This window comes from Rhipicephalus microplus, chromosome 8, assembly GCF_043290135.1.
Source record: "Rhipicephalus microplus isolate Deutch F79 chromosome 8, USDA_Rmic, whole genome shotgun sequence".
NCBI lineage: Eukaryota > Metazoa > Arthropoda > Arachnida > Ixodida > Ixodidae > Rhipicephalus > Rhipicephalus microplus.
The window spans coordinates 113121884-113136458 of NC_134707.1; positions in this window are offsets into that span (position 1 = coordinate 113121884).

Consider the following 14575-nt stretch of genomic DNA (forward strand, 5'->3'; position numbering starts at 1 on the left):
CGGCGTTGTCCGCGGCACCACTGTCATTCTCAGCTCTCACTCCCTCTTCATGCGCAAAGGCCAACTCCGGACCATTCGACCCGCATATATGTCGCCACGAACCCTTCAGAAGTAACCAGTCCTGCGGGCGAGCCTCTCAATAATGCCACGTTCCATTTCCCAAGTTTTTGTTATCGTCCCAAAACACCACACGATTCTCAGTGCAAACCGCGCCAGCAGTTTTCGAGAAAGTTCCGGACTGTAGTAGATCATTTCGATAAGATCACGCCCACTGTGCGAACGGTACAGATTGTTCTGGAACCTACGCCACCGCCAGCGATAACGTTAGAACATTCGGCGGCAAGAGTATAAATGCCGACGCGCTTCGCCGCTTGTCAGTTGTTGATCGAAGGCCGACGCTCCGTTCGCTGCTATCAGTCCGAGACTGCTATCTGTGCGAGACTGCTGCTGTAATTGGACTTTCCTTTTACCGGGCACAGGTTCGCCCAAATAAACAGTTAAATCCCAACATGAAGTCTCCTGTCTTCGGCCACGTCACGACCCCGTGACATCTGGTGGAGGTGCCGCTTCGATCATGTACCGGACGCCCCCGTCAAGCCGTGAACCCAGCCTACGTCGCGGAGAAGACACCGATGTCAAGCAGGAGCAGCGAACAAGCCGCCGACAGCAAGGGCTACCACCGAAGTACGGGCTTCTACAAGACAAGGCGCGGAAGACCAAGGCCATGACCGCGACTGCAGCGACAATGACAACCGCAGCGTCCCAGCCCACGATGGTCATGCATCAACCCAGGGAACCACCAATTTTCCATGGGTGATCGTTCGAAGACCCGGAGTCCTGGCTAGAAACATACGACCGAGTGGCCGCCCTCAACCACTGGGACAACGAAGAAAAGCTACGTCGTGTGTACTTCTACCTGGAAGACACCGCAAGGACCTGGCTAGAGAATCGGGAGTCCACTCTCCGAACGTGGGATGTCTTCTGCGGCGCATTCCTGCAAACGTTCGCGAGCGTCGCTCGCAAAGAGAGGGCCGCTGCTTTATTAGAGACCAGGGTTCAGCTACCAAATGAAAATGTCCCCATTTTCACAGAAGAAATGGCCCGACTATTTTGTCACGCTGACCCAGACATGTCTGAGGAGAAAAAAGTTCGTTTCCTCATGCGAGGGGTCAAACAGGAACTCTTCGCAGGACTGATGAGAAACCCACCGAAAACCGTCCAAGAATTTGTAGCCAAAGCGACCACTATCGAAAAGACCCTGGACATGCGCACCAGACAGTATAGTCGTGGACTGACTGCAGACTGCACTGCTGCTCAAGCCAGTAACTCCGGAGACCTGCGTGAAACGATCCGAGCGATCGTGCGGGACGAGCTGCGCAAGCTGTTGCCTTCGGCGCTGCCTCAAGTGGATTCAATCGCCGACATTGTGTGAGAAGAAGTTCGGCAATCGCTTCAAATTCCCCACGCACTGCTGCCCGAGCCGGAAGCTATGAGCTACGCAGGTGCAGTGCGCCACAACGCTCCTCCCCGTCCACGCCAAAACGCCGCCCCATCACACTTCCGTCGACAGACGCCACCGCCGCCACCACCCCCACTGACGTCATACCGTTCGCCAGCGGCCCAGCGCAGTGCACCGAGGAAGACTGACGTCTGGCACACCCCTGACCATCGCCCGCTCTGTTACCACTGAGGCGAGGCCGGACACACATATCGCCGTTGCGAGTACCGACAGATGGAACTGCATGGCTTCGCCGTCAATGCACCGTGTCCACAGCCAGGAGAACGACCACGTGACATTGCCGACTACCTGACAGGAACTCGGTGGACACCGCGAAGCCCTTCGCGTTCGCCGTCGCCCAGCCGCCGCACGTCACCGCACCACCGGCAGTACTCTGGCCCAACGCGGGGCCGGTCTCCTAGCCCGTATCCGGGAAACTAAGGGCAGCAACCGGTGGAGGTGCGGTTTCTGTGCGACGAACTACCGAAGATCCTCCGACGACGACGACGCCGCGACGGAGCTTTCCGAACACAACGCCAACCAGGCAAAGCCCTGACGGCGAAAGCTCACTTACCGAAGGTGGCCTGACGACACAACATGGAAGAAGCGGAACAAGCCGACGCAGCCGTGACCCGACGCCACGCCCTAACTGAAATGCGAGACGGCGAACTGGCGACCTCGACGTTCTTATCGACGGCCACAGTGTGACCGCTCTCGTCGATACTGGAGCCGACTATTCTGTCATCAGTTGGTCGTTCGCCGCGAAGTTAAAGAAAGTTAGCACAGCTTGGAAAGGCCCTGAAATCCGCCAAGCCGGAGGTCATTTCGTAACGCCTGCAGGAATCTGCACAGCGAGAGTCACAATTAACGGCCGTATTTATCCTACAGACTTCGTAGTCCTACTGCGTTGCTCGAGAGATGTCATCCTTGGCATGAACTTCTTATGCCTCCATGGTGCTGTCATCAACCTAAAAACAAAGTCGATAACGTTATCCACAGAAGAAGCACTACCGCCGCGCACGCCGTCAGGACACCATGCCTTGAATGTGCTGGAAGAAGAAGTCACCATTCCGCCTCGCTCAAGCGTCATTATTTCAGTCGGCGCTCCTAAATCACCTGACTTCGAAGGCGTCGTTGAAGGCAGTCAGCATCTGTTGGTCACCCGAAATATTTGCGTCGCAAGAGGAATTGCAGATCTGCGGGGAGGCAAAGCACCGGTTATGCTCACGAATTTCAGCAATGAGTACAAACATGTGAACAAAGAAACAACGGTCGCATACATCGAAGAAATTATCGAAGCCACCAGTGCTTTCGCCCTCGCCGATTATGCGGAACCTGCTCAGAGGAACCAAGCCCGTCCCATAGCTTTCGACGTCAATCCCAGACTTCCGAACGATAAGCAAGAACAGCTCAAGGCCCTGCTTCTACAGTACGAAGATTGCTTTTTGTCGTCATCGAAAATTCGGCAGACCCCAATCACGAAACATCGCATCTTAACCGAAGAAAATGCCAGACCACTCCGTCAGAGTCCGTACAGGGTTTCGACGCGAGAACGTGAGGCCATGAAGAGACAAGTTGATTAAATGCTGCGGGATGACATTATCCAGCCGTCCAAGAGTCTATGGACATCCCCCGTGGTGTTAGTGAAGAAAAAGGATTGGACTCTACGTTTCTGCGTCGATTATCGCTGCCTGAACAAAATCACAAGAAAGGACGTGTATCCTCTCCCACGGATAGACGACGCACTTGACCGGCTCCATAACGCCAAGTACTTTTCGTCAATGGACCTCAAGACTGGCTATTGGCAAATCGAAGTCGACGAAAGAGACCGAGAGAAGGCGACGTTTATAACACCGGACGGCCTCTTCGAGTTTAAGGTGATGCCCTTCGGCCTTTGCTCAGCGCCTGCAACTTTTCAACGCGTTATGGATACAGTACTGGCAGGATTGAAGGGGCCCACTTGCCTTGTGTACTTGGTCGACGTCGTCGTGTTTTCCTCGAGATTCGACGAGCATCTTCGGCGCCTTGAAGCTGTACTTCAAGCCATCAAGATTTCCGAACTCACACTGAAGCCAGAAAAGTGCAGATTTGCGTATGAGGAGCTCTTGTTTCTTGGGCACATTATCAGCAAGTCTGGAGTTCGTCCCGATCCACGGAAAACAGCCGCCATCGCCGACTTCCCGCCGCCCACTGACAAGAAAGCCGTGCGCCAATTTCTGGTCCTGTGCGCCTATTATAGGCGGTTCGTGAAAACCTTCGCCCGCATCGCCGATCCTCTCACAAACCTTACCAAGGCCGACGTGGAGTTCAAGTGGGAAACGCCACAGGAACATGCTTTCCAGGAGCCTAAACATCGCCTCCAGACGCCTCCGTTACTTGCCCATTTCGACGAATTCGCCGAGACAGAAATACATACTGACTCAAGCAGCGTAGATCTTGGCGCCGTTCTTGTGCAGAGGGCTGACGGACTTGAAAGGGTTATTAGTTATGCCAGCCGATCACTATCCAAATCAGAAGCAAATTATTCCACAACAGAAAAGGAGTGCCTCGCCATCATCTGGGCTACGTCGAAATTTCGACCCTACCTCTACGGCAGGCCCTTCAAAGTTGTGAGCGACCACCACGCCTTGTGTTGGCTAGCCACCTTGAAGGACCCTTCAGGTCGCCTCGCACGATGCAGCCGGAGACTTCAAGAATATGACATTGCTGTCATTTACAAGTCCGCCAAAAAACCGTACGACGCCGACTGTCTCTTACGTGCGCCTGTCGACCAACCGCTACCCGACGCAGAGGACGACTACTTCTTGGGAACGATAACTACCGACGACTTCGCTGAACGACAGCGGGCCGACCCGGAACTTAAGGCCCTAATAGAATACCTCGAAGGCAAGACCGCCGAAGTCCCGAAGGTATTTAGGCGTGCACTTGCGTCATTCTTTCTACAAAACGGTCTTCTACAAAAGAAAACTTTTCACCGCTTCGAGCCAAGTACCTCCTTGTGTTGCCTTCAGCTCTGCGACCAGAACTCCTGCAGGCCCTGCACGACGGTCCGACTGCAGGGCACCTCGGTGTTTCTCGCACGCTCGCGAGGATACAAGAAATGTACTACTGTCCACGTCTTACCACCGACGTCACTCGTTATGTGTGGACATGCCGGGACTGTCAGCGACGCAAGACACCGCCGACAAGACCAGCGGAACTTCGGCAGCCAATTGATCCACCTTGCCGACCTTTCCAGCAGATTGGTATGGACCTACTGGGGCCGTTCCCGACGTCGGCTTTCGGAAACAAGTGGATCGTGGTAGCTACCGACTACCTCACCCGCTACGCCGAGACAAAAGCCCTGCCAAAAGGCAGTGCAGCCGAGGTAGCTAAGTTCTTCGTCGAAAATATCGTCCTACGTCACGGCACCCCGGAGGTCCTTATCACCGACAAAGAAACGGCATTGACTGCCGACTTAACTCAAGCGATCTTGGCATACAGCCGAACAAGCCACCGCCGGACGACAGCGTACCACCCACAGACCAACGGCCTCACCGAGCGGCTTAACAAGACAATCGCCGACATGCTGTCAGTGTACGTCGATGTCGAACACAAGACGTGGGACGCCATTCTTCCGTATGTGGCCTTTGCATACAACACGGCGGTGCAGGAGACGACGCAGATATCTCCATACAAATTGGTCTACGGAAGGAGCCCGGCAACGACGCTCGATGCCATGTTACCCAACGTCACCGACGAAGAAAACCTCGATGTTAGCGAGTACCTTCAACGCGCCGAAGAAGCCCGACAACTTGCGCGTCTCCGTATCAAGAATCAAACGACGACCGACAGCCACCGTTACAACCTTCGACGACACTTCGTGGAATACCAGCCCGGTGAACGTGTTTGGGTGTGGGCGCCGATACGCCGACGTGGACTAAGTGAAAAGCTTCTGCGACGGTACTTTGGACCGTACAGGGTGGTTCGACGTCTCGGCCCACTTGTTTACGAGGTTGTCCCCGACGGCATCACGAACTCTCAACGACACCAATCGCGACCTGAAGTCGTCCATGTCGCGCGCCTCAAGCCGTTTCATGCGCGTTAACAAACTGAAACAGTGTTTTTTGTATTATTGTTGTATCGTAATTTATTCATTGTACATTCTTGCATTATTATTGTACATTCATCTTAGTTAAAGCATCGGGACGATGCCTTTTTTTCAGAGGGGGGCAATGCCACGTTCCATTTCCCAAGTTTTTGTTATCGTCCCAAAACACCACACGATTCTCAGTGCAAACCGCGCCAGCAGTTTTCGAGAAGGTTCCGGACTGTAGTAGATCATTTCAATAAGATCACGCCCACTGTGCGAACGGTACAGATTGTTCTGGAACCTACGCCACCGCCAGCGATAACGCTAGAACATTCAACGGCAAGAGTATAAATGCCGACGCGCTTCGCCGCTTGTCAGTTGTTGATCGAAGGCCGACGGTCCGTTCGCCGCTATCAGTCCGAGACTGCTATCTGTGCGAGAATGCTGCTGTAATTGGACTTTCCTTTCACCGGGCACAGGTTCGCCCAAATAAACAGTTAAATCCCAACACGAAGTCTCCTGTCTTCGGCCAAGTCACGACCCCGTGACAATATGCTCAACCCTCCAGGACTGGGTGGCAGCAAGCGCGAGTCTCGCTGCCGACAGTGGCGCGGCCCATGTTGGTGCTCCAAGAGAGCTACGGGGCTCTCGAACGCCACCTGGGCTCAACCAGCTGTCAGCTCCCTGGTGGCCACTAAAATGACCGTCTGGTGGACGCACCGCAGTACAAGCAGATCTCTGTCCCCCTTGTTTGCCGATTTAGAGTAGCAAGTGGTGCGTAAAGACTTGTGTCGCGGGGTGACCTCCCGGCGATGCTTGAATGGACTACTAGAAGAACATTGGCTGCTTGTATGCGTGGGTGTGAGTCTTCCGCACGTCCTTTTCGACTGTTACTGGGTTTACAATGAGCTCACTCGCTTTGTTCCGGGAGCTCCAGAGCACGCTACTGTAATGGGGTTAATAATCATTCTTCGTCTGTATTGAGCTACATGGTGCCAAAACAACTGGAATCATCTCAATAGGCCCCGCCAGATAGTAGGCAGTTCTTGTTTTCACAAATACAAGGCGGCGTTTTTAGCGGTTCTATATGCATATTTACAAATGCGTAAGTATGAAAATGTCTTATTTCAGTGCAACTGGTGCCATGATATGTGGCAGTATAAACTAGCTGAAGAGGACTATCGGTGAAGCGCTCTTTGGGCTCCTCGTCGGCTCGTCCTTGTCAGTGACAGTAATCGTTTCCGGGAAATAAATCGAAGGCTCTTTTCGTGGCACTCAGCAGCTAACATTCGGAAATGGTAACACCTACGCAAAACTGATGCCGAGTCCTTTAACAACACTGCCAGCCAGTACAGTTGGCAATCACAGGGTCAGATTTGATCAGCGATGTAGCCGAATGGAGCCAAACGAGGGAAGCTTAGGAAAATTCATGTCTTATATTCCGGTACAGTCATGGAGCAAGGAATATACTGAGGTTAGGTCGTTACGTCACATTTTGTGAAGCCGGAAGTAGCGAAGAGTAGAGGAACACTCCTTGCATAATTGGTCACACTATGGTGGATCGCGCGTGCGCAACAGGGGCCAGCGAGAGGGAGGCAAGCCGCGCGAGCAGATTTCGAACGCCTCGGTTGGCACCGCCACCGCCATCTGATAGACGAGCTGAAAAAGCAAACCTTTTGTGCTGACTATGAGCAAACGTGCTGCGATACTCGCTTGTATAGCATCTGTGTGCCATTTTTGGCCTCATTGGGGCTCATATTGTGAATCTACGATACACTTGCAGCTGTGCACTTCGTGTTTATTTCCCTGAATATAAGAAAGCAACGGCACAAATTGGCCGGATAACCTCAACTACCAGCAGTTTTCTTCTACTGATACACAAATTTCGTGTGCAGAACATAACGCAGCAGTGAAATATTATTCAATTTGCTTCGCTACTTAGCCAGATGCAACACCTCCGACTCATTCTTTGCCATGCGTGTCACAATACGTGTGCATGAGTATTATTGACAGCAGCGCAGGTCGGCTGACTGCAACCGTATCGAAAAAAAACTTGGCTAAACATGAGGTAAACGTGGGTAAAGGTAAACAGCAAGCTATTATTTAAACAATAAACAACCGTACTTTGTCAGACACGTGTAGTTCTTGACTTGTCAAGCTGCGGTGAAAAAATGGCAGATCCCACGTACAGGACCACCAGGGGACGCCATCTCGTGTGGATGTGAATACATCGGCTCCGCGTTCGAAAATGTTTTAAGTGTGAATACACTTTATAAGCGACCCCAAACCATCCACCACCGACGGCGGCGTCCGCAGTCTTCTCGCTATCTTTAAAAGAAAGAGGACTTGGCGGGCCGCAGCGCGACGCTCCACCGAATAAGCCGCGGAAGCGACGCTGATATTGGTGTCAGTAACGCGCCTTATACCCCTCCCCCTTCGCTCGCTCCTCCGCTTTCTTTGTTCGCTGCAGCTGCGCGCGCACCCCTCTCTCTCACGGGCCCGCCTTCGCTCTCAGTCTCCCTTCGAGAGCGGGTCGTTAGGGGGAGTAAAGTTAAAATCCGTTGGCATTCGCCAGTGAGTTAACGTAAACTCCCCCTTGGAATCGCAATCAAATTGCGATTCCAAGGAACCATTACACCATAAAGGCACCATAGTGTGATTAATAAATATAATAGTGCGAATTAATAAATACCTCTCATAGCATCACCCCGTGTATTCGCACCTAACCATGTTCACCCTCGGGGAAATGCTTGGGAGTTTTTGGACTGTTTTACGTGCCTTTGTGAGCGTCTTTTGGTGCCAGTCGACTCATAAAACCATACGTACTACATCACTACCAAGTATTTCACGGCGGTTAAGCTTTTTGACCATTTTTCGAGACTCTTCTGGTTGTCTGGTTGCCCATCTGCTCAGCTGAGCGCGCTAGGCTGAGGTTACGATGGAGCAGCCACCGGCCCTTCTCGGAAAGGTGTTACAGCACTCTACGCACGGAATGTCTATGCAAGTTTCTGTTGATGGGGGAATATCACTCCCGATTATCTTTAAGATTCTGAATTGTCTGTGCCTCCCACTAAACGTAAACTTCGTGGGACGCATACCCCCAAGACCGAGACGCAAGCAAGTGTCTCCATGCACGGCGACGCGTGGTCGTCCAAGCGCTCCCGAGCTGCGGTGAAGAAGCGTCTTATCGCTGCTTCTAGACTTTTTCACCTTTCAAGAGATCACCATCGTGTCATTGTGAAACCTAGAAATGGCCTGGACATGAGAATTGTGAGTCAAATTAAGTACGCAAAGTCACTCGCAGTGTTTGTAGCGCTCAGTGTCGAAGAAGTCATGGAAGACGTAATATGCCCAAACATGACGCAGAACATCGCAGTTATAAGCACTCCAGTGGAGAGGAACACCAGAGCGTATTCCAAGATCATCGCCATTATTCTTGGTACCACCAGTTTTGATGTTAGTGCCTACCGAGCTGCCTCCGATGACACCTGCAAATGTATTATCAATGGTATTAACGCGGACATCGGTCAAGAACAACTTTATTCACTTATCGTACACCCAAGGAACACAACTTCACTCCAAGTGAAAAGAATCAAGAATTGTACCACGGTGATCATCCTCTTTAACGGACCGAAAATCCCAAATTACGTCATATGCGGAAACAGTTTGGTTCGCTGCAGCCTGTATCATCGACAGACTGATGTTTCTTATGCCTTTGGAAAGCTAGGTCATTGAGCCGACCTTTGTCCCCAATCAGAAGAGGAGGTTCATAGAGGTTGTGGTATATCATCCCCTTCGAAGGATCACGTCTGCACCCCAAAATGCAAGTTTTGTGGGGGCCCACATCCCACGACAGAAAAGACGTGCAACCATCGTTTTCAAGTGCCCTACATAGTTCATCAACGACGACGACAGCGACGGAGGCAATATACGATGGAATAGGCGGAACAAGACACCGACAACGTGAACTTCCCAGATGGTGGAGGAGACTTGCCATCATTACCTGCCACTGCAGGTGGCCGCGCTACGACTGAGCGCCCGAGCAGCCGCTGGCGCCCGCCTGACATCAGGCAACAGCTACAATCACAGCGAGGGCGATCGCGTTCCAGAGGAAGAACAAGGGGCTGGTAGAGATCCCGAGGACATTCTAGATCCAAGGGCCGTTCTAACTCACAGGTGCCTACCGTTCGCAATGGTGTGAAGCAAGGAAATCCGCACCAGACCAGGGCATCCAAGATCAAGGGCCTCAAACCACAGGTAAAGGGGGGTACCAGTTCAGAGCAACACTCAGATATATATGCGCAGATGCAAAGAGAAAATGCTAATCTCAGGGCCATTGTCAAGCAACTCAGGGATGAAGCCGCCGACTTAAGGAAATCACAGCAGATTTCGTCTCCGTCTGCTTCAAAACAGTTCCCTCTACAGAGGACGCATCGGATGCGAGTCATGATGAGGTACCCGTAAACGTCTAGCCATGGGCGAAACCAACAAAAAGAGAGTGCTAGTACAACCGGTCAATAGAGAGGACACAGATTTCAAAACACAGGTCAAGGATACCTTGAATGAGATCAAAAATGCTCTCAGGGCGGTGGTCGAGTTAATTTCGGTATTGAACGGCAGAGTCACAAAGAGCGAGGCTGACCAAGTTGAATCCCCGCAGGGGCGCCTGCGCAAGTAGGCGTTTGGTGTGTAGCGACACCACGGACCCGAGCTAACGGGGGAGTTTCTACTCCCTCCCACGCCTAGCCGTGCGTGGCTTTGCCGCGTCCGGGGAAAAGGGGATCCTGGGGGTTGAGCCGACGCTGGGTGATTGGACCTTGAAGGCGCCCCGGCAGAGGCAACACACCCTTTTGGCCCCGGCTTCACGTAGACGGCACCCCTGGGCTGACCCACCCAGGGGAAATCGGCAGTCGCCTTTTCTTATCTCTCTCTCCCTACATCTTCGTCTTTTGTTCTCACTTTACATCTTTCCTGTCTTCTCCTCACTTCATTTTACTTCCAATTTTTCCTGGCGGCAAGGGTTAACCTAGTGTAAATATCCAACCTTGGGTAGATATATTAGGTTATAGCGGCCATGTACAGCTGGCGCCTGCGCCTCCTTCGCGTCTCGCAGCGTCCCCCTGTTGGGCTCGGTGGTGGGTGGCTGGCATGGCCGCCGAAAAAGATATCAAATTGATGGTAACCCCCAGCCCTGTCACAACTAATCGCCCCTCTAAGAGGTGGCGCACCGATGTAATTCTTGAATTTCTCCCGAACAAAAAAGACAACTTCCCAAAATACCACATTATCCATTGTGAAAATACAGAAAAGAAAGCTAGAAACATTTCACCTTTCCTTGTATCGAAATGCCTTATAGAAACGCTGGGCGCAGGCTACAAGGCCACAAAGACCGCCAGTGGTGACCTGTTACTTGAAGTAAAAGACAACGCACAGTACCAGAGACTACATAAACTCACAGCATTTGGGGATCAGCCTATCACAATCACACCACATCTAACCATGAACCCAGTGAAGGGTGTTGTATCAGACAGAGACCTGATGGACCTCTCTGATGATGAACTTCTAACAGGCTGGAAAGAGAAAAATGTCATTCAGGTGCAGCGTATCAAAATAAGAAGAGAAAATAAGGAAATCCCAATGAAGCACATCATACTCACTTTCGCATCTAGCACCCTCCCAACTGAAATAGCAACAGGATATCTTAAACTGCCAGTTAGACCATACATACCCAACCTGAGGTGCTGCTTTAAGTGTCAGAGGTTCGGGCACGGCTCCCAGAGCTGCCGAGGACAGATTTCCTGCGCAAAATGCGGCACCAAAGGTCATACCGCTGACGATGACTGTCAGCTACAAGTGCACTGTGCAAACTGTGAGGGTGATCATCCTGCATATGCCAGGTCATGCGTAGCCTAAAAAATGGAAAAAGAAATTATTAGTACAAAGTTTAAATTGAACATAAGCTTCCGTGAAGCACGGCAGCGCGTTTCCCCGCATTTTTCTGGGAACACATCGTAAGCCGAAGTGGCGCGAGGGGGGTCAGCACCACTTCGTTTTTCGGCAATGCCTTGGACCACGCCCAGCGTGCCGAGGCAAACGCCACAAGCCCCCATGGGGGGAGCAGCCTCGGCTGCCCCACCCTCCTTGAATACAGCCCCACCGAAGGCGCCTGTGAACCTTGGCAGCAGCCAGGGCACCACACAAATTAAAGAAGTCCCCTCGACCTCCAGCCCGGTGGGGTTTAAGGCTCCGTCTGTCACGACGAAACCTACAACGAAAACATTATCTGTCGCCTCTCCTGAGGCGATGGACACATCAACTGCACCGGCGCAGACTGCGCCAAAAGAGTGGCGGGGTTCCCTCGACCGCTCTAAAAAAGACAAAACGGTAATTACAGGGCCTTCTAAAGGCTCTGTAAGAAAAATCACTTCTCTCTTTAGACACCAGCCACACTCATTTCGTACACACAGCACTTCTTCACTCACTTAATGGAGACACAAATTATACAATGGAACGTCAGAGGACTACTTCGAAACCTCGACGATGTCCAAAAACTTCTACGCAAACATTCTCCAAAAGTGCTGTGTGTACAGGAAACACACTTAAAATCCAAGAATACAAATTTTTTGCGTCAATATGTTGTCTTTCGAAAGGACAGAGATGATGCTGTGGCCTCATCTGGTGGTGTAGCCATTATTGTTAATTGAGGAGTAGCATGTAGCCATCTACCACTACTAACATCCCTAGAGGCAGTGGCTGTTCGAGCAGTTCTATTGAATAAGCTCGTCACCATCTGCTCTCTATACATACCGCCACAACACCGCCTGGAAAAACATGATTTTCACTCTTTAATAGCCGAGTTACCAGAACCTTATCTGGTTCTAGGGGACCTGAATGCGCACAGCGGTTTATGGGGTGACTGTCGATGTAATGCACGAGGTCGTCTCATTGAACAGTTCCTCTTGTCATCAGGTGCTTGTCTGTTGAATAGAAAACAAGCAACATATTATAACCTTGCAAACAATACTTACTCCTCCATAGACCTCAGTATCGCATCTCCTTCACTTGTACCATTACTTCATTGGAAAGTCATAAATAATCCATACGGAAGTGACCATTTCCCTTTAGAATTGAGTACACCAATAACATATGAATATCCTCCCCATGTTCCCAAATGGCTTATACACAAAGCCGACTGGGAACAGTTTCATAACAATGCTCAGTTATGTTGGACTGACATATGTGGACTAAGCATAGATGAAGCTGTGCATTACTTCACAGCTCTCCTTATTAACGCAGCAGCCAAATGCACCCCACAAGCATCTGGACAGCCCGGCAAGCGACACGTCCCATGGTGGAACACAGAGTGTCGTAATGCGCGAAAGGAACAGAACAGGGCATGGAGGTGGCTGCGCAACTCGCCTACAGCGGAAAACCTTGAGAGCTTTAAGAAAATAAAGTCTCAAGGCAGGAGAACGCATCGGCAGGCCAGAAGAGAAAGCTGGCAGAAGTTTTTGTCAGGGATCAATTCATACACACAGGAGGCTAAAGTCGGGAACATGGTTGGTAGGATAGCAGGAAAACAAGTACACACACTTCCACTCGTAAACACTCAGGGTGATACCTTGGAAGATCAGGCAAACTTCCTCGGTTCACACTTTGAACGGGTATCCAGCTCATCCCACTATACTGACACTTTCCAAAAATACAGAACAAGAATAGAAAAGCAGAAACTCGAACACAAATGCACTAGATACGAGGCATATAACCAAGCTTTCAGTCTAGCGGAGCTCCGAACATCTCTAAACTCCTGCAGCACTTCTGCCCCAGGTTTTGACCGTGTGGTGTATGAAATGCTAAAAAACCTACCAGCCGAAACACGAAAAACCATACTTTGTTTGTACAATGCTATCTGGTTTTCTGGCACTATCCCTAGCTCCTGGAAAGAGGCTATTATTATTCCCATTTTGAAAGAGGGCAAGGACCCTTCTTTAGCTTCAAGCTATAGACCTATTGCACTTACAAGCTGCTTGTGCAAAGTCTTCGAAAAAATGATAAACTGTCGACTTGTACATATCCTTGAAACAAACAATTTGCTCGACCCATTTCAGTGCGGGTTTCGAGAAAGCAGATCCACCACAGACCACCTTGTTCATATCGAGGCACAGATCAGAGACGCCTTTGTTCATAAACAATATTTTCTCTCTGTGTTCCTCGATATCGAAAAGGCGTATGATACAACATGGCGTTTCGGAATTCTAAGAGACCTGTCCCACCTTGGTGTGCACGGAAGAATGTTTCATATAATCGAAAGTTACCTGTCAAACCGGACATTTCGTGTCCGTCTAGGCAGTGTGCTCTCCCAAACATTTGTCCAGGAAACAGGCGTGCCACAAGGTGGTGTGCTTAGTTGCACACTTTTTATCATCAAAATGAATTCTTTGCACTTGTCCATTCCCCGCATGATGTCTATTGTACATATGTCGACGACGTTCAGCTTGGCTTCAAGTCATGCAACTTGGCCATGTGTGAGCGGCAGGTTCAGATGGGTTTAAATAAGGTCTCCAAATGGGCAGATGAAAACGGATTTCGACTTAACCCACAAAAAAGCACGTGTATCTTGTTCTCTCGAAAGAGAGGCATGCACTCGGAACCTGACATTCGGCTGAACGGGCAACGTCTGTCCGTCAAAGCCGAGCATAAATTCTTAGGCTTAATCTTGGACAACAAGTTGACCTTCGTACCGCACTTCAAGTATTTAAAAACAAAATGTTTAAAAGCCATGAATGTTATAAAAGTGTTGTCACGTACTACGTGGGGTAGTGATAGGCAATGCCTCATGAACCTCTATAGAAGCCTTATTTGTACCCGCTTAGATTATGGGGCCGTTGTCTATCAGTCTGCCACTCAAATTGCCTTGAAGATGCTGGACCCCGTGCACCATTTGGGCATCCGCCTTTCTACGGGTGCTTTTCGCACCAGCCCCGTAGAAAGCCTTTATGTTGAGT